This window comes from Pseudophryne corroboree, chromosome 4 (assembly GCF_028390025.1).
Source record: "Pseudophryne corroboree isolate aPseCor3 chromosome 4, aPseCor3.hap2, whole genome shotgun sequence".
In the NCBI taxonomy this organism is placed as follows: Eukaryota; Metazoa; Chordata; class Amphibia; order Anura; family Myobatrachidae; genus Pseudophryne; species Pseudophryne corroboree.
Window position 1 is genome coordinate 138272827 of NC_086447.1, and position 22315 is coordinate 138295141.

The window sequence follows — 22315 nt, forward strand, 5'->3', positions numbered from 1 at the left end:
ATCAGGACAAGTCAGGATCAGTCTGATTACAACCCACAACAGAGAGTCCAGGGAGACCCCTATAAGGGCTCAAACATCCAATCAGCACCAGTCAAGAGCCAAGCAAGATTCTAACTCCAGCTGCAGCAATTCAGAGACAGACCGAAGCCCAGCACAATGAGAACTAGGATGCACAGTTTACTGGTTACCAGGAGACTTATTGAAGCTCACAGAACTCATCTGACCATAATGTACTAAGCTCTGCTTATTACAGTTTCTAACACACAGAAGCTGCTGAGTACAACTCAGAATCACCCCTATAGTGTTATAAATGTAAATTCAAAATCTTGATAAATCTGGGCATATATTTATGGTATATACAGTATTTACAAAATATATATAAAAGCGTAAAAAACAATATCTGCTGTACCCATGCCTGTCATTGGACATTAGCATGTTTCCATTTGACTAAACAAGAATCACACCTGCTGTTCCTATGGTAGCATAGTGTTACTTTTTATTAGTTTAATACTTTGTAACTGGGGAAAGTTGGAGAAGGAAATATGTTTTTAATATGTACTAATTGTTACAATATATATGTGTGTTAATGAAGATAACTGTGTGGACCTATTTTTTGAACTTTTCTATGTTACTAAGTGATACAGTATTTTTATGACTAAACATACATTATACTATTAACAGTTTATGCTGGTATGACATTTCATTCGGCGGATATCAGCGTAGTCCTTTATTTTATTGTTAGTTTTAAGGTGATGTTGACAGTATCCTCTTTTTTTCTGGACTGCAGCAGGTATTTACACCTGTATTCGGGGTGTATGTAGTCACCTGGATTTTTTTTTTTTGCTTGCCATCAGGCCAATTGTCATTCTATCAGCATTAGCATATCAAGACCAGAAAAAGCACACTGTGCAAGTGTAGTAACAAACAATGCATCATTTTTTTTTCCTGACAACTCTGATCATATTTGTGTAAGTGGTGACATTTTATGGACCTTTAAACCGCTCCTCTGTTGCCAGCTGAACTTTTCTGATGGTCCTCGCAGATTTTCAGTTCATGGGTTAAACCGTTGGCATTTTTATAATGGGTGCAGTGTGTGCAGTGCACTCAGGCCCCTGGAACCAGGGGGGCCCACACAACACACCCTGCAACCATATATTATAATTACCCCTCCGGAGTCCCACGGCAGCATCCCTGCAGTGCACACACAAATCACTTGGAAAATTCCCATCGCTGCCATTTCTGAGTGATATGTGTGCTGGAGATGTCCCCGGGAACAAGGTGCAGGTGCCATGTTCCCGTAGACCTGCACATGCACAGTAGCTCACTGCTGGAGAGGAGTCGTCCCGCAATGGAGGCTGCACGCAAGTCCCCTCCTCACGTAAAATGAACCCTGGGTTAAACTATGCATATTTTTCCAGATTATTTGCAGTTCTATTGGAGATTTTCTTAGATCTTCCAGATCTTGCCTTAACTTCAACAGTTCCAGTACCGTTCTATACTTAATGATGTTTATGACAATGGAACTTCACTGCTGGATACTTTCAGATATGTTTGTATAGCCTTCCGTTCTTTATAACAGTCAATTATCTGTCAGCAGCTCAGAAAATCCCATCTTGATAGTAGGCACTATCTTCTGAGAGGTTAGAGGATCAGAGTATTTATTCAAATGTGTAATTACCTTTATCAGTCCTAAATAATGCATATGCCTAAAGAGTCAATCAAGTTTTGTGGCCTTAACCCATACTTGCCTACCTGACCCTCTCCATGAGGGAGAAAATGCTCTGTTTCTGGACTTTCCTGGTAATGTATGATTGGCATCACCTGTGGTGAGCTAGTTAATTGATAAGAAAGGTGTTTCACCACAGGTGATGGCAATCATATATTACCAGGAAAGTCCAGAAACAGAGCATTTTCTCCCTCATGGAGAGGGTCAGGTAGGCAAGTATGCCTTAACCATATAAAGAGTTAATTAATCAACATGCACATTTAAGCTTCATTTAGGGACTGATTCAAGGTTGATTGCAAAAGCAAAATCTTCCTCTAATGGGCAAAACCATGGGGGTAATTCCAAGTTGATCGCAGCAGGAAATTTTTTAGCAGTTGGGCAAAACCATGTGCACTGCAGGGGGGGGGGGGGCAGATATAACATTTGCAGAAAGAGTTAGATTTGGGTGGGTTATTTTGTTTCTGTGCAGGGTAAATACTGGCTGCTTTATTTTTACACTGCAAATTAGATTGCAGATTGAACACACCACACCCAAATCTATCTCTCTCTGCACATGTTATATCTGCCCCCCCTGCAGTGCACATGGTTTTGCCCAACTGCAAAAAAAATTTCCTGCTGCAATCAACTTGGAATTACTCCCCATGTGCACTGCAGGAGTGGCAGATACAGTATAACATTTGCAGAGAGAGTTAGATTTGGGTGGGTTATATTGTTTCTGTGCAGGGTAAATACTGTCTGCTTTATTTTTACAATGCAAATTAGATTTCAGTTTGCACACACCCCACCCAAGCCTAACTCTCTCTGCACATGTTATGTCTGCCCCATCTGCAGTGCACATGGTTTTGCCCATTAGAGGAAGATTTTGCTTTTGCAATCAACCTTGAATTAGGTCCTTAGTGCCAAAAAGTACAGTATGCTTACAAATTGTAGACTTACTTATATGTAATGTCACACATGTCTCTAGATTAGGGATGTGTGGCGGGCACTTTTCGTGTTTTGGTTTTGAATCTGGATCCCCGCTCGTGTTTTGGATCTAGTTTGGTTTTGCCAAAACCACCCGTTCGAGTTTTGGTTTTGGATTTGGATGATTTTTTGGGAAAAAAATATCTAATATCACAGAATTTGGGGGTAATTGTGATCCTACGGTATTATTAACCTGAATAACATTCATTTCCACTCATTTCCAGTGTATTCTGAACACCTCACACCTCACAATATGGTTTTTAGGCCAGAAGGTTGTACCGAGGTCGCTGGATGATTAAGCTAAACGACACAAGTGGGCGGCACAAACACCTGGCCCACCTAGGAGTGGCACTGCAGTGGCAGACAGGATGTCAGTTTTAGAAACTAGGCCCAAAACAGCACATAATGCAAAGAAAAAAAAGAGGTGAACCGAGGTCGCTGGGTGACTAAGCTAAGCGACACAAGTGTGCGGCACAAACACCTGGCCTATCTAGGAGTGGCACTCCAGTAGCAGACAGGATGGCAGTTTTAAAAACTAGGCCCCAAAGAGCACATCATGCAAAGAAAAAATAAGAGGTGCACCGAGGTTGCTGGGTGACTAAGCTAAGTGACACAGTGCACGGCACAAACACCTGTCCCATCTAGGAATGGTACTGCAGTGGCAGAGAGGATGGCAGTTTGAAAAACTAGGCCACAAAGAGTACATCATTTCAAAAATAAAAAGAGGTGCAAGATGGAATTGTCCTTGTGCCCTCCCACCCTTATGTTGTATAAACAGAACACGCACACTTTATTAAACCAATCATTTCAGCACCAGGGTCTGCCACACGACTGTGGCTGAAATGGTTGGTTCGTTTAGGCCCCCACAAAACAAGCTGGCAATTAATCTGTCCCTGCACAAACTGGCTCTACAGAGGCAAGATGTCGTCCTCATCGACCGATTCCTCACCCCCTTCAGTGTTGCGTACATCCTCACAGAGTATTAATTTGTCCCCGCTGGAATCCAACACCACAGGTCCCTCTGTACTTTCTGGAGGCTGGTCTTCCCAGAAGAATTGATCATTCATTTTCATGAATATCATCTTCTCCACATTGTGTGGAAGTAACCTCCTACGCCTATCGCTGACAAGGTTACCAGCTGCTCTAAAAACTCTTTTGGATTACACACTGGAGGGAAGGCAACTTAGGTAAAATAGAGCCACTTTGTACAGGGGCCTCAAAACTGCCTCTTCTTCCTGCCAGTACAGGTACATACTGTCTGACATGTCTACTTAGATGCTGTCACCGGATTTAAGGCCCGCACAATATTGGTGGCATTGTCTGATATCACAAATCTCCAGAAGAGTCTAAGTGGGGTAAGCAATTGGACGATGATTTCCCTCAGTTTCTCTAAGTAATTGTCGGCGGTTTGCCTCTTACTGAAACCGGTGACACACAGCATAGATTTCCTTGGAGCCAGCTGGTGATTCTGAGATGCTGCCACTGGTGCCGTTGCTGTTGTTGCTAAGCAAGGTGATACATCTACCTAGTGGGCTGTCACAGTCATATAGTCTTTAATCTGCCCTGTTCCACTTGTCCACATATCCATGGTTAAGTGGACAGTGGGTACAACCGCATTTTTTAGGACACTGAGGACATTTTTTCTGATGTCTCGGTATCGCCTGCCTAGTGAAGAGGAATCTAGATGGGATTTGTTACCGGGGACACACTACCTACATCAATTGTCTAAATCCCACTGCACTAATGGCAGATACCGGATCTAACACCAACATACCAACATAGCTGTCAAGGCCTCAGTTATCCGCTTTGCAACAGGATGGCTGCTGTCATATTTCATCTTAGATAGTTACGTAGTTACATAGTTAGTGAGGTTGAAAAGAGGCAAAATGCCTATTGGTATCCGTGTTAAGCAGTGCATATTATAATGCATCAGCCAAAATAATAGTTTTGTACCTACTGACAACTATATTTCGTATCACTCCCATATACATAATGTCAATATATGAAATGCTATAGCCTTGGATACCTTTTTCAGCTAGAAAACTGTCCAATCTGTTTTTAAATGCATTTAAAGAGTCCGCCATTATTATCTTCTCTGGCAGGGAGTTCCAAATCCTTATTGCCCTTACGGTGAAGAACCCTTTCCTATGTTGTGTACAGAATGTTCTCTCCTCTAGCCTCAGTGAGTGCCCACGTGCCCTATACAGAGTTTTATTAATAAACAAATCCCCTGCTAACTCTTTGTATTGACCCTTTACATATTTTAAGATATTAATAATGTCTCCTCTTAGTTTCCTCTTTTCAAGGGAATACAAATTTAACCTAGTAAGCCTTTCGTCATACTCCAGTGTCTCTAAACCTTTAATCAGTTTAGTAGCGCGCCTTTGAACTCTTTCAAGCTCCCCAATATCTTTTTTATAATTTGGTGCCCAAAATTTAATACAATATTCCAGATGCGGATGTACCAATGATTTATACAAAGGCAGGATTACATCCTCGTCCCTTGACCCAATACCCCGTTTTATGCATGCAAGGACTTTACTTGCCTTCTTTACTGAATTTTGACATTGTGTACTGTTATTAAGCCTATTATCTATGAGCACCCCCAAATCTTTTTCCACTACTGCTACCCCTATATTTTCCCCATTAAGAGTGTAGGATGCAAGTTTGTTTCCAATCCCAAAGTGCATAACTTTGCATTTTTCAATATTGAATCTCATTCCTCATTTAGACGTCAAAGTTTCAAGTTTAAGTAAATCCTTCTGTAGAGACTCCACATGATCTGTCCCTCACAAATCCATGCTGAAGATTGCTAATAAACTTAGAATTCTGCAGGTAATCCTTTATGCTATCCCTCAAAATGCCTTCCAATCTTTTACTCACTATAGAGGTTATACTAACTGGTCGATAGTTCCCAGGATGATTTTTAGATCCCTTTTTAAATAATGGCACTAAATCAGCTTTACTCACTACCATAGCTGATCTAATTGAACTATAGAAAATCAAGTATAAGTGTTTTGCTAGCTGAGCCCTAAGCTCCATAATAACCCTCGGGTGAAAGCCATCTGGGTCTGGTGATTTATTAATCTTTATGTTGCTTAGTCTCTCCAGGACTAATTCCTCACTTAAACAAGTATCTAGCCACGAATCATTATCGTCACTGTCGTTATGCACTATTGTCACCGTCTGATCCTCCCTGGTGAATACTGATGAAAAAAATTGTTCAGTATATCCATTTTGTCTTTGTTTATCAAGGATCCTAGTTCATCTTTTAATGGACCTACATTCTCCTTTTTTAACCTTTTATGGTTTATGTATTTATAAAACTTTTTAGGATTGGCTTTACTTTCTATAGCTATTTGCTTTTCATTTACAATTTTAGCTGCTCTAATTACCTTTTTGCATCTTTTATTGCATTCCTTGTAATACTGGAATGACTCCTCCCCTCCAATTGATTTAAATGCTTTGAAAGCACACCTCTTATTAGCCATTTCTTTTTTGACCTCCTCATTAAGCCACAGTGGTTTGTGTTTAGTACTCCGGTGTTTATTGCCCATGGGAATGAATTTGCGAATATTGCTATCAAGCAACCCTTTTAAAGCATCCCACATTTTTCCGAAGTGTCCTTACCCTGAAACAAAACTTCCCAGTCAATGTTGTCAAGTGCCTACCTCAGCATATTGAAGTTAGATTTTCTAAAGTTTAATGTTTTGGTTGATCCCTTATAGCTTTGTTTCTTGAAACTAATGTCGAATGAGATCATATAGTGGTCACTGTTTCCGAAGGTCTCCCCAACTGTAATGTTTGATATAATGTCCACATTATTGGTAATAACTAGGTCCAGAATATTATTACCTCTGGTTGGGTCCTCAACTAATTGAGACAAGTACTGATCCTTTAATGCATGGGTGAGGAACGTCCGGCCCGCGGGCCGTATACGGCCCTCATAGACACTTTGACCGGCCCGCCCAGCCTACTCACAGTAATGCAGGCGAGGCGTGAGGAGGGAGAGATGGCATTCAATGGTGGAGGATGCTGAGTAATCTGGCAACCGCGCGGAGGATGGGTCTGGCACTGTGGTGGGACGCATAGAGGACAAAGGTCAGGAGGAGGGGCAATGGTAGCCTCCCTAGTCATCTCTCCCAGCTCTTCCTTTCTTGTGTCATGCGCAGGAGAAATGGGAGGGGGGAGCGCGGCTGAGACAATGCAGTGTCACGGGTAGCCGTGGTGGTGAGGAGGCGGAACAAGTGCGGAGGGTGAGTTATATGGGGAGCCGGCCAATGGGAGGAGAGTGGCGGGAGAGCAATCACACACTACTATAGGCACTGTATGGAGGCTGCTGACATCCACTGCCCTGTATGGCAGACAACGCTGAAAGAAAAAAGGTAAATAAATTAATGATGTGGGTACTAACCTGCTCTTGGGAGGTGGGGGCATATTGGTGTGTAGAGGGGACATTATAATGTGCAGGAAGATAATGTTGATGTACAGGGGTCATGATGGTGTACAGGGGATCATATTAATGTGTTTGGTAGAGTATGTTGGTGTGCAGGGGGATATTGATTTGATGTTGGCGGGATGGGGACATTTTGGTGTGCAGGGAAAGTATGTTGGTGTGCTGGATTGCAGGGAAGCATGCTGATGTATAAGAAGAGAATGCTGATGTCTAGTAGGAGTAGTTGGGGGGTACGTTAGTGTGCAAGAGAAGACTTTTTTGTGCAGGAAGAGTATGATGGTGTGCAGGAGAAGTATGTTCTTCTGCAATGTGAATTTGGCTCATACTGTGTGGCGTAATGTGAATTTGGCTCATACTGTGTGGCATAATGTGAATTTGGCTCATACTGTGTGGCGTAATGTGAATTTGGCTTGCATTGTGTGGCATAATGTTAATTTTAGGCTCATACCATGTGTCGTAATGTGAATTTCGGCTTGCAGGAGCTTGGGTATAAGAGGAGAAAGGGATTTAGGTGTCAGTGGACTGCTTACGCTCTTACCCAAAGTTTCTGAACTTGACAATGACTTCTGATGAATACGCTTCAGGTGATGTATAAGGGAGGATATTCCTAGGTGGTTAACGTCCTTACCCCTACTTATTACGGATTGACAAAGGCAACACACGGCTTGACACCTGTTGTCCAGTTTTGTGGAGAAATAATTCCACACCAAAGAGGTGGCTTTTTTGGTATTTTGCCCAGTGATGACAATGAGCTTATTCATCCCACAACAACTGTCTCCCCCGGTGCCTGATTTAAACAAACCACATCACCATCAGAATCCTCCTCGTCAACTTCCACTTCAGCGCCAGCAACACCCATATCCTCATCCTGGTGTCCTTCAACAGTGACATCTTCAATTTGAATATAAGAAACTGGACTGTGGGTGCCACTTCCAGCACTTGCAGAGGGCATGCAAATGGTGGAAGGAGCCAGCTCTTCCTGTCCAGTGTTGGGAAGGTCAGGCATCGCAACCGCGACACACTTGACTTTCCTTGGGGATTTGTGATGCCATCTTAGAACGCAGAGTTCTTTGCTGTGCTTTTGCCAGCTTAACTCTTTTCATTATTCTAGCTGAAGGATGGGGACTTCCATCGTCATGTGAAGCTGAACCACTAGTTATGCACATAGGCCAGGCCCTTAGCCGTTCCTTGCCACTCCGTATCGTAAATGGCATATTGGCAAGTTTACGTTTCTCCTCAGATGATTTCAATTTATTTTTTGGGTAATTTTACTGAAATTTGGCTTTTTGGATTTTACATGCCCTCTACTATGACATTTGGCATCGGCCTTGGCAGAAGAGCGTACACCTACACCACACGGGGCAATGCTTGTAAAAATTATTTGGATAATAAACCTTTTATTTGGAGTTATTATAATAATATGCAGCACAGGAGAGTGTACCCCTAAACCACACACACACGGCAAACCCTGTAAAAATTATTTGGATTAAATATTAATAACCCCTTTATATGGAGTGAATAATATACAGCAAAGGACAGCACCACTGGACTTATACAGCAGTACCGCTGGAGTTATACGGCAGTACCACTGGACTTAAACGGCAGTACCCCTGGATTTATATGGCAGTATCGTTGGACTTATATGGCTGAACCGCTGGACTTATACGGCAGTACTGCTGGACTTATACAGCAGAACCACTGGACTGAACTTATACGGCAGCACCACTTGATTGGACTTATACGGCAGCACCACTGGACTTGTGGCAGTACAGGACACCACCACTGGACTTATGGCAGCACAGGACAACACCACTGTACTGATGCAGCACAAGACAGTACCACTGGACTGGACTTATACAGCAGCACCACTGGACTTATGGTAGCACAGGACTCCACCACTGGAGTGACTGGAATGATTAAAACACAAGACACCACCACTAGACTGATGCAGCACAAGACAGCACCACTGGACTGGACTTGTACAGCAGCACGGGACTTATGGCAGCACAGGACACCACCATTGTGACTGGACTGATGCAGCACAAGACACCACCACTGAACTGATGCAGCACAAGACAGCACCACTGGAATGATACAAAAGAGCAGGTCGCCACCCCATGTGCCACGCCACTTTCCTGCTCTGACACTGAAGAGACACGTCCTCTCGCTACACTCTCCAGGACTGTAGTGAAGATAGCGAGTCGGGAGGCGCAAAATATTCAAAGGGCCTAATTCAGAGTTGATCACAGCAGCAAATTTGTTAGCAGTTGCGCAAAACCATGTGCACTGCAATGGGGGCAGATATAACATGTTCAGAGAGAGTTAGATTTGAGAGTGAGAGTTAGATTTGACTGGAGTGAAGATGGCGGGGCGGGAGGCGCAAAATATACAAAGTCCAGATCTTGCGAGAATCCGACAGCGGGATGATGACGTTTTGCCTCGTTCTGGTTTCCGAGTCTGGCGGGAAGTCCCAAGCCAGACTCGGATCCGGACTGGATTGTGTAGTCCGGGGCAGTTCGGATCTCTGAGATCCGAACCCGCTCATCCCTACTCTTGATACATCCAACACAAAATACAGCAGATATTTCCATACAGTACATCAGGCATACAAATGGTCAATGTGAGACAGTTACATTTATCATAAACAAAGTAATGAATTACAGATAAATACAAACCGGAATCTACATTCCTTCAGCAGTATAAATGGAACTGATAATTAATAAATGCAAATAACAGCTGCAACTTTACACAACATAGCTGTGATGCTTATGAATTAGTCACTACAGTATCAACAAAGATGCCTATAGTCTGACGGACTCAAGAATCTAAAAAAAGAAGATGATAAGAGTGTCCACACAGACAATAATATCAAATCTTAACATCAAAACATAGAATTTGATGGCAGATAAGAACCACTTGCCACATCTAGTTTACCCATGTACACACACACACACACTTACACACTAGGGTTATTTTTATGTCGGAAGCCAGTTATATTTTTGGAATGTGGGAGGAAACCATGGGGAGAATCTACAAACTCCACACAATTAGGGCCATGGTGGGAATCGAATCACAGATATATTACTGTATATCACAGAACTGTGACCAGAGGCTATAGGGAGCTCAGTTCATAATGCAATGAATGTCCAACCATCTCTGAAGCACAAGATGAATCGGAAGGAGCATGACAAAAGTGAGAAGAGAAGAAGGAGCGCACATGATATGAGAGGAATTATTATCATACAGCATGTATGCTATTCTCCCTTCTTCTTTGTGCGTGAATATGCCCTACCACTACAGAGGTTGAGACACTCTGTTCCATAAGTAGAGCACTATGACTCTGATGTAAGATTTTCTGGATGAATGTTAAGAGATGAAGAATTTCTTGTCATCGATCTGGATTATACCAGTTACTTATACCCCTTTCACAGCACACAAATAACCTGGTATTGACTTGGTATATTGCTAGGTTGACACGGGTCGCTATGCGGTGTGAAAGGGTCACTTCAGAAATCCTGGGTAGCCTTACCCAGTAATTCAACCCGGGAATAAAAAAGGGTTATTCCTGGGTTATTACCGAATCAGGTGCAGTGTGATCGGGTTACCCGGATCAAAGCGATCCGGAACCCATTCACAGCGTAGGGAGATGTGGCACAGAGATGAGCTCATTTCCCAACACCGCCTCCGCACCCACCCCCGATGCCACCGCAGCCCCTCATGGTAACCCGACTCGGCATATTGCCGGCATGGTAAGCCAGCAGAAGGGGGCCCATGCCTGGTCACACCCGGGAAGGACCCGTTTCCAATTCTCCGGTGTGACCTGTCATTTGCAATCTAAAACTGGTATAAGATACATTCAAAAATGGCCCCTTTGTTTTAAAACATTGCCTCTGGCATTTGCCTTGTTTAGAAATTCTGCTCACAGTCGCTGTAGGACGAAATCAGTAAATTTTCTGCAACATCCCTCTTGTTACATTGACCTGTAATTCCAGTGTAAGGTCCATGTCACAGTCAGAGGTGTAGCTAGGTGCCATGGTGCCCAGAGCAAGAGAATGTTTTGGCGCACCCTCCCCTGTACTGAATTGGGTGCATGTTACATTTGAAAAGAATTGGTGACAGGGCCTGTTCTAGACCTTGTGGAACTTAGGGTAAAAGTTTTCTTTGGACGCCCCCATGTTTAAAATAGGGACAGTGCGCAACAAAGCCGCGCAACAAAAATATAGGGGCATGGCTTCATGAGGAAGGGGTGTGGCCACAGAATAGTACAAACTCACAATACACCGCACAAAATTGTCTGTTATTCACATTACACCGCACAGTATTGTCTGTTATTTACATTACACCACACAGTAGTACCCCTTATACACTTTACGACACAGTGGAGCCGCTTATACTCTTTATGACACACAGCACAACAATACATGTTACTCTGCAGCTACTAATGCAGAGAGGTGCTGTACCAGCAGCTGGGGCAGAGGGAGGTACTGCAGCATCAACGTAGAGAGAGGTGCTGTTGCAGCCGACACAGAGAGGGGTGCTACTACAGCCAGGTCAGAGAGAGGTGCTGCAGCAGCTGAGCTAGAGAGAAGTGCTGCAGCAGCTGGGGCAGAAAGAGGTGCTGGTGCATAAAGAGGTGATGCAGCAGCAGGGGCAGAGAGTGGTGTAGCAGGACAGAAGTAACCCTGCTTCACAGCTATAAGCAGACAGTGAGACACATAAAGAGGGCGGGCAGAGCTGCGGCATGTGCCGGCTGTCAGTGTCTCCTGCCCTTTTCCCTACCTAGACTCTGAGTCCAAGTCAGTGTGTGACCCCTCTGCTTCTCCTCCTCCTCCTCCTCTGCGGCTGCCTGTACAATTGCCCGTGGTTTAGTAGGTAGAGGGAGGGGGCAGGCAGCGGCCTACCCTCTAACTTTTCTGGTGCCTTGAGCTCGTGCTACACCAGAGCCACCCTCGCTACACCCTTGGTCACAGCAACCGGCAACATGGTTTTAAATTCAGTAACAGTGGGCAAAGTAGGTAACAACAAGGTTACCCCATTTCCACCCATGTAAGATCATTCAAATGAGGTAAACACAGGGCTTGTGTTAAATGATTGAACTGCATTGTGGCAGATAATATGCTCACAGCATGCCCCAGCACACCAAACATCCCAATCTCTTGCCTCACAATGCAGTTCACAGCAAATCGACATAGGGGTAAGAAAAAAATAAAAAGCGTTATTTTCCATTCCGTGCAGCCATACATGACCAGGTAAAAACTGATTGTGTAGGTCCTGTACTATATTACTAGTGATAGGTAACTTGACTGTTCTCAGCACTTGTCTGTGGGTGGTTAAAGTGATCCTTCCAATTTGCATAACAACATCCTTATTTTTACCTTAATAAGCTTAATTGCCTTCGAGCCAGATGGCAAATGAGACAAGTGAAGGGGGCTATTTATCAATTGACAGATAAGTCATATACAAAGAATAAGACTTTTAAAGGGCAACACAACTAGAGGCATACAAAAAAGTTTTATGCTTGAGAAGAAAATGTAATGACGGTCATTAGAACATCTGAGCACCTTTCTTAGTGTTTATCTGGGGAAGGTTTCACTTTTGAATCTTTATTTTTAACATACTGTATCTGCTAATGTAATTATAGTCCCCTGTATTTATTAAAGACAGTAGCAACAGTATAACTAATTTGCATAAATCAGCAGAGACATTTTTGCTAATAACTGTCCAAATGATTTTGGTCTAACTAAAAGGGGAACAAATAATGAAATAGAATTTATATAGATATATATAGATATATATATAATATTATTATTATTATTATTATTATTATTATTATTATAATTACTAATAATAATTACTACCAGTTATTTATATAGAGCACACATATTCTGCAGCGCTTTACAGTGAATATCTGGCCATTCACATAAGTCCCTGCCCCAGTGGAGCTTACAATCTATATTCCCTACCACATGTACACACACACACACATTCACGCTAGGGGTAATTTTCTTTGTTAGGAGCCAATTAACCTACAAGTATATTTTGGGTTGTGGGAGGAAACCGGAGTACTCGGAGGAAACCCATGCAAGTACGGGGAGAATATACAAACTCCACACAGTTAGGGCCATGGTGAGATCAAACCCATAACCTCAGTGCTGTGAGGCAGTAATGCTAACCATTGCACCATCCGTACTGCATATATATATATATATATATATATATATACCTATATATATATATATATATATATATATATATATATACCTATATATATATATATATATATATATACCTGCTGGCATTGGCAATTGCATACACGCTTGCCGATGCCAGCAGCAATGGAAGGACATGATGGAGGATGTCGCTGTTGAGGATGCTCTGGAGTGTGCATCATCAGCGATATAGGTGGTAATTCCAAGTTAATCGCAGCAGGAAATTTTTTAGCAGTTGGGCAAAACCATGTGCACTGCAGGGAAGGCAGATATAACATAGAGATGAGCGGGTTCGGTTCCTCTGAATCCGAACCCGCCCGAACTTCAGGTTTTTTACACGGGTCCGAGCAGGCTCGGATCTTCCCGCCTTGCTCGGCTAACCCGAGCGCGCCCGAACGTCATCATCACGCTGTCGGATTCTCGCGAGGCTCGGATTCTATCGCGAGACTCGGATTCTATATAAGGAGCCGCGCGTCGCCGCCATTTTCACACGTGCATTGAGAGTCATAGGGAGAGGACGTGGCTGGCGTCCTCTCCGTTTAGAGAAGAGAGAGACACAGTATTTTGGGGAGCATTATTAGGAGGAGTACTACTATACTGTATACTACTATACTACTTGCTGAAGTGATATTTATAGATTAGATAATAGATAGTGTTACTGTAAGTGTATTATCTGACTTGTGGGGGAGACACTGACAGTGGGGAGCAGTTAGAGTCTGAGAGCAGGACTCAGGAGTACATATAATGTACAGTGCACACTTTTGCTGCCAGAGTCAGTGCCACACTGCCATTGTTGTGACCACACTGACCACCAGTATAATAATATATTTTGTGATTGTCTGCTTACGCCTCGGAGTACTAGTTGCAAGTTGCAACGTGACCTGAAGTGACCACCAGTTTAATAATCAATCACCACCAGTTTAATATATATATATATATATATATATATATATGTATAATTGTATATAATATATATATATATATAATATAGTATACCACCTACCCGTGGTTTTTTTTTTTTCATTCTTCTTTATACATACTACTATAGTAGCTTACTGTAGCAGTCTGCGGTGCTGTGCTGACCTGACAGTGTCCAGCAGGTCCGTCATCAGTCATTACATAATAAATATATATAGTACCTGTCCGGCTGCAGTACTAGTGATATTATATTGATTTCATCTCATTATCAATAATTTATCATCCAGTCTAGACTCTATATTAGCAGCAGACACAGTACGTTAGTCCACGGCTGTAGCTACCTCTGTGTCGGCACTCGGCAGTCCATCCATAATTGTATACCACCTACCCGTGGTTTTTTTTTTTCTTTCTTCTTTGTACATACTACTATAGAGTATAGTAGCTTACTGTAGCAGTCTGCGGTGCTGCTGAGCTGACAGTGTCCAGCAGGTCCGTCATCAGTCATCATTACCTAATAAATATATTATCTACCTGTCCGGCTGCAGTACTAGTGATATTATATATACATACATATATATATATATTGATTTCATCTCATTATCAATCATCCAGTCTATATTAGCAGCAGACACAGTACGTTAGTCCACGGCTGTAGCTACCTCTGTGTCGGCACTCGGCAGTCCATCCATAATTGTATACCACCTACCCGTGGTTTTTTTTTTCTTTCTTCTTTGTACATACTACTATAGTATAGTAGCTTACTGTAGCAGTCTGCGGTGCTGCTGAGCTGACAGTGTCCAGCAGGTCCGTCATCAGTCATCATTACCTAACAAATATATTATCTACCTGTCCGGCTGCAGTACTAGTGATATTATATATACATACATATATATATATTGATTTCATCTCATTATCATCCAGTCTATATTAGCAGCAGACACAGTACGGTAGTCCACGGCTGTAGCTACCTCTGTGTCGGCACTCGGCAGTCCATCCATAATTGTATACCACCTACCCGTGGTTTTTTTTTTTCTTTCTTCTTTGTACATACTACTATAGTATAGTAGCTTACTGTAGCAGTCTGCGGTGCTGCTGAGCTGACAGTGTCCAGCAGGTCCGTCATCAGTCATCATTACCTAATAAATATATTATCTACCTGTCCGGCTGCAGTACTAGTGATATTATATATACATACATATATATATTGATTGCATCTCATTATCAATCATCCAGTCTATATTAGCAGCAGACACAGTACGTTAGTCCACGGCTGTAGCTACCTCTGTGTCGGCACTCGGCAGTCCATCCATAATTGTATACCACCTACCCGTGGTTTTTTTTTTCTTTCTTCTTTGTACATACTACTATAGTATAGTAGCTTACTGTAGCAGTCTGCGGTGCTGCTGAGCTGACAGTGTCCAGCAGGTCCGTCATCAGTCATCATTACCTAACAAATATATTATCTACCTGTCCGGCTGCAGTACTAGTGATATTATATATACATACATATATATATATTGATTTCATCTCATTATCATCCAGTCTATATTAGCAGCAGACACAGTACGGTAGTCCACGGCTGTAGCTACCTCTGTGTCGGCACTCGGCAGTCCATCCATAATTGTATACCACGTACCCGTGGTTTTTTTTTTCTTTCTTCTTTGTACATACTACTATAGTATAGTAGCTTACTGTAGCAGTCTGCGGTGCTGCTGAGCTGACAATGTCCAGCAGGTCCGTCATCAGTCATCATTACCTAATAAATATATTATCTACCTGTCCGGCTGCAGTACTAGTGATATTATATATACATACATATATATATATTGATTTCATCTCATTATCATCCAGTCTATATTAGCAGCAGACACAGTACAGTACGGTAGTCCACGGCTGTAGCTACCTCTGTGTCGGCACTCGGCAGTCCATCCATAAGTATACTAGTATCCATCCATCTCCATTGTTTACCTGAGGTGCCTTTTAGTTGTGCCTATTAAAATATGGAGAACAAAAATGTTGAGGTTCCAAAATTAGGGAAAGATCAAGATCCACTTCCACCTCGTGCTGAAGCTGCCGAGACGATGAAATGCCAGCAACGTCGTCTGCCAAGGCCGATGCCCAATGTCATAGTACAGAGCATGTCAAATCCAAAACACCAAATATCAGTAAAAAAAGGACTCCAAAACCTAAAATAAAATTGTCGGAGGAGAAGCGTAAACTTGCCAATATGCCATTTACCACACGGAGTGGCAAGGAACGGCTGAGGCCCTGGCCTATGTTCATGGCTAGTGGTTCAGCTTCACATGAGGATGGAAGCACTCAGCCTCTCGCTAGAAAACTGAAAAGACTCAAGCTGGCAAAAGCACCGCAAAGAACTGTGCATTCTTCGAAATCCCAAGGAGAGTCCAATTGTGTCGGTTGCGATGCCTGACCTTCCCAACACTGGACGTGAAGAGCATGCGCCTTCCACCATTTGCACGCCCCCTGCAAGTGCTGGAAGGAGCACCCGCAGTCCAGTTCCTGATAGTCAGATTGAAGATGTCAGTGTTGAAGTACACCAGGATGAGGAGGATATGGGTGTTGCTGGCGCTGGGGAGGAAATTGACCAGGAGGATTCTGATGGTGAGGTGGTTTGTTTAAGTCAGGCACCCGGGGAGACACCTGTTGTCCGTGGGAGGAATAGGGCCATTGACATGCCTGGTCAAAATACAAAAAAAATCAGCTCTTCGGTGTGGAAGTATTTCACCAGAAATGCGGACAACATTTGTCAAGCCGTGTGTTGCCTTTGTCAAGCTGTAATAAGTAGGGGTAAGGACATTAACCACCTCGGAACATCCTCCCTTATACGTCACCTGCAGCGCATTCATAATAAGTCAGTGACAAGTTCAAAAACTTTGGGTGACAGCGGAAGCAGTCCACTGACCAGTAAATCCCTTCCTCTTGTAACCAAGCTCACGCAAACCACCCCACCAACTCCCTCAGTGTCAATTTCCTCCTTACCCAGGAATGCCAATAGTCCTGCAGGCCATGTCACTGGCAATTCTGACGAGTCCTCTCCTGCCTGGGATTCCTCCGATGCATCCTTGAGTGTAATGCCTACTGCTGCTGGCGCTGCTGTTGTTGCTGCTGGGAGTCGATCGTCATCCCAGAGGGGAAGTCGTAAGCCCACTTGTACTACTTCCAGTAAGCAATTGACTGTCCAACAGTCCTTTGCGAGGAAGATGAAATATCACAGCAGTCATCCTGCTGCAAAGCGGATAACTGAGGCCTTGACAACTATGTTGGTGTTAGATGTGCGTCCGGTATCCGCCGTTAGTTCACAGGGAACTAGACAATTTATTGAGGCAGTGTGCCCCCGTTACCAAATACCATCTAGGTTCCACTTCTCTAGGCAGGCGATACCGAGAATGTACACGGACGTCAGAAAAAGACTCACCAGTGTCCTAAAAAATGCAGTTGTACCCAATGTCCACTTAACCACGGACATGTGGACAAGTGGAGCAGGGCAGGGTCAGGACTATATGACTGTGACAGCCCACTGGGTAGATGTATGGACTCCCGCCGCAAGAACAGCAGCGGCGGCACCAGTAGCAGCATCTCGCAAACGCCAACTCTTTCCTAGGCTGGCTACGCTTTGTATCACCGCTTTCCAGAATACGCACACAGCTGAAAACCTCTTACGGCAACTGAGGAAGATCATCGCGGAATGGCTTACCCCAATTGGACTCTCCTGTGGATTTGTGGCATCGGACAACGCCAGCAATATTGTGTGTGCATTAAATATGGGCAAATTCCAGCACGTCCCATGTTTTGCACATACCTTGAATTTGGTGGTGCAGAATTTTTTAAAAAACGACAGGGGCGTGCAAGAGATGCTGTCGGTGGCCAGAAGAATTGCGGGACACTTTCGGCGTACAGGCACCACGTACAGAAGACTGGAGCACCACCAAAAACTACTGAACCTGCCCTGCCATCATCTGAAGCAAGAAGTGGTAACGAGGTGGAATTCAACCCTCTATATGCTTCAGAGGTTGGAGGAGCAGCAAAAGGCCATTCAAGCCTATACAATTGAGCACGATATAGGAGGTGGAATGCACCTGTCTCAAGCGCAGTGGAGAATGATTTCAACGTTGTGCAAGGTTCTGATGCCCTTTGAACTTGCCACACGTGAAGTCAGTTCAGACACTGCCAGCCTGAGTCAGGTCATTCCCCTCATCAGGCTTTTGCAGAAGAAGCTGGAGACATTGAAGGAGGAGCTAACACGGAGCGATTCCGCTAGGCATGTGGGACTTGTGGATGGAGCCCTTAATTCGCTTAACAAGGATTCACGGGTGGTCAATCTGTTGAAATCAGAGCACTACATTTTGGCCACCGTGCTCGATCCTAGATTTAAAGCCTACCTTGGATCTCTCTTTCCGGCAGACACAAGTCTGCTGGGGTTGAAAGACCTGCTGGTGACAAAATTGTCAAGTCAAGCGGAACGCGACCTGTCAACATCTCCTCCTTCACATTCTCCCGCAACTGGGGGTGCGAGGAAAAGGCTCAGAATTCCGAGCCCACCCGCTGGCGGTGATGCAGGGCAGTCTGGAGCGACTGCTGATGCTGACATCTGGTCCGGACTGAAGGACCTGACAACGATTACGGACATGTCGTCTACTGTCACTGCATATGATTCTCTCACCATTGAAAGAATGGTGGAGGATTATATGAGTGACCGCATCCAAGTAGGCACGTCACACAGTCCGTACTTATACTGGCAGGAAAAAGAGGCAATTTGGAGGCCCTTGCACAAACTGGCTTTATTCTACCTAAGTTGCCCTCCCACAAGTGTGTACTCCGAAAGAGTGTTTAGTGCCGCCGCTCACCTTGTCAGCAATCGGCGTACGAGGTTACATCCAGAAAATGTGGAGAAGATGATGTTCATTAAAATGAATTATAATCAATTCCTCCGTGGAGACATTGACCAGCAGCAATTGCCTCCACAAAGTACACAGGGAGCTGAGATGGTGGATTCCAGTGGGGACGAATTGATAATCTGTGAGGAGGGGGATGTACACGGTGATATATCGGAGGATGATGATGAGGTGGACATCTTGCCTCTGTAGAGCCAGTTTGTGCAAGGAGAGATTAATTGCTTCTTTTTTGGTGGGGGTCCAAACCAACCCGTCATTTCAGTCACAGTCGTGTGGCAGACCCTGTCACTGAAATGATGGGTTGGTTAAAGTGTGCATGTCCTGTTTATACAACATAAGGGTGGGTGGGAGGGCCCAAGGACAATTCCATCTTGCACCTCTTTTTTCTTTCATTTTTCTTTGCGTCATGTGCTGTTTGTGGAATGTTTTTTGGAAGGGCCATCCTGCGTGACACTGCAATGCCACTCCTAGATGGGCCCGGTGTTTGTGTCGGCCACTAGGGTCGCTTATCTTACTCACACAGCTACCTCATTGCGCCTCTTTTTTTCTTTGCGTCATGTGCTGTTTGGGGAGGGTTTTTTGGAAGGGCCATCCTGCGTGACACTGCAGTGCCACTCCTAGATGGGCACGGTGTTTGTGTCGGCCACTAGGGTCGCTTATCTTACTCACACAGCTACCTCATTGCGCCTCTTTTTTTCTTTGCGTCATGTGCTGTTTGGGGAGGGTTTTTTGAAAGGGCCATCCTGCGTGACACTGCAGTGCCACTCCTAGATGGGCACGGTGTTTGTGTCGGCCACTAGGGTCGCTTATCTTACTCACACAGCTACCTCATTGCGCCTCTTTTTTTCTTTGCGTCATGTGCTGTTTGGGGAGGGTTTTTTGGAAGGGACATCCTGCGTGACACTGCAGTGCCACTCCTAGATGGGCCCGGTGTTTGTGTCGGCCACTAGGGTCGCTTATCTTACTCACACAGCTACCTCATTGCGCCTCTTTTTTTCTTTGCGTCATCTGCTGTTTGGGGAGTGATTTTTGGAAGGGCCATCCTGCGTGACACTGCAGTGCCACTCCTAGATGGGCACGGTGTTTGTGTCGGCCACTAGGGTCGCTTATCTTACTCACACAGCTACCTCATTGCGCCTCTTTTTTTCTTTGCGTCATGTGCTGTTTGGGGAGGGTTTTTTGGAAGGGCCATCCTGCGTGACACTGCAGTGCCACTCCTAGATGGGCCCGGTGTTTGTGTCGGCCACTAGGGTCGCTTATCTTACTCACACAGCTACCTCATTGCGCCTCTTTTTTTCTTTGCGTCATGTGCTGTTTGGGGAGTGTTTTTTGGAAGGGCCATCCTGCGTGACACTGCAGTGCCACTCCTAGATGGGCCCGGTGTTTGTGTCGGCCACTAGGGTCGCTTATCTTACTCACACAGCTACCTCATTGCGCCTCTTTTTTTCTTTGCGTCATGTGCTGTTTGGGGAGGGTTTTTTGGAAGGGCCATCCTGCGTGACACTGCAGTGCCACTCCTAGATGGGCCCGGTGTTTGTGTCGGCCACTAGGGTCGCTTATCTTACTCACACAGCTACCTCATTGCGCCTCTTTTTTTCTTTGCGTCATGTGCTGTTTGGGGAGGGTTTTTTGGAAGGGCCATCCTGCGTGACACTGCAGTGCCACTCCTAGATGGGCCCGGTGTTTGTGTCGGCCACTGGGGTCGCTTATCTTACTCACACAGCTACCTCATTGCGCCTCTTTTTTTCTTTGCGTCATGTGCTGTTTGGGGAGGGTTTTTTGGAAGGGCCATCCTGCGTGACACTGCAGTGCCACTCCTAGATGGGCACGGTGTTTGTGTCGGCCACTAGGGTCGCTTAGCTTAGTCATCCAGCGACCTAGGTGCAAATTTTAGGACTAAAAATAATATTGTGAGGTGTGAGGTATTTCAGAATAGACTGAAAATGAGTGGAAATTATGGTTTTTGAGGTTAATAATACTTTGGGATCAAAATGACCCCCAAATTCTATGATTTAAGCTGTTTTTTAGTGTTTTTTAAAAAAAACACCCGAATCCAAAACACACCCGAATCCGACAAAAAAAATTCGGTGAGGCTTTGCCAAAACGCGGTCGAACCCAAAACACGTCCGCGGAACCGAACCCAAAACCAAAACACAAAACCCGAAAAATTTCAAGTGCACATCTCATTATTATAACATGTGCAGAGAGAGATAGATTTGGGTGTGGTGAGTTCAATCTGCAATCTAAATTGCAGTGTAAAAATAAAGCAGCCAGTATTTACCCTGCACAGAAACAAAATAACCCACCCAAATCTAACTATCTCTGCAAATGTTATATCTGCCTCCCCAGCAGTGCACATGGGCCTCATTCCGAGTCGTTCGCTCGGTATTTTTCATCGCATCGCAGTGAAATTCCGCTTAGTGCGCATGCGCAATATTCGCACTGCGACTGCGCCAAGTATCTTTGCTATGAAGAAAGTATTTTTACTCACGGCTTTTTCATCGCTCCGGCGATCGTAATGTGATTGACAGGAAATGGGTGTTACTGGGCGGAAACACGGCGTTTTATGGGCGTGTGGATGAAAACGCTACCGTTTCCGGAAAAAACGCAGGAGTGGCTGGAGAAACGGGGGAGTGTCTGAGCGAACGCTGGGTGTGTTTGTGACGTCAAACCAGGAACGACAAGCACTGAAATGATCGCACAGGCAGAGTAAGGTTGAAGTTACTCAGAAACTGCAAAGTAGTTTGTAATCGCAATATTGCGAATACATCGGTCGCAATTTTAAGAAGCTAAGATACACTCCCAGTAGGCGTAGGCTTAGCGTGTGTAACTCTGCTAAATTCGCCTTACGACCGATCAACTCGGAATGAGGGCCATAGATTTATGTTTTATTTGTAATACAATGTGCAGTGTCAACCATACATACCTTTTCCTTATGCATTGGTCCAAGGGAATAATTCAGACCTGATCGTAGATGTGCTAAATTTAGCATATCTACGACCAGTTACACAGACATGCGGGGGGACACCCAGCACAGGGCTAGTACGCCTCATATGTCAGGCCCGACCCCTCCCCCCCGCGCACAAGTACAAAAGCATCGCACAGCGGCGATGCTTTTGTACTTGAAGAG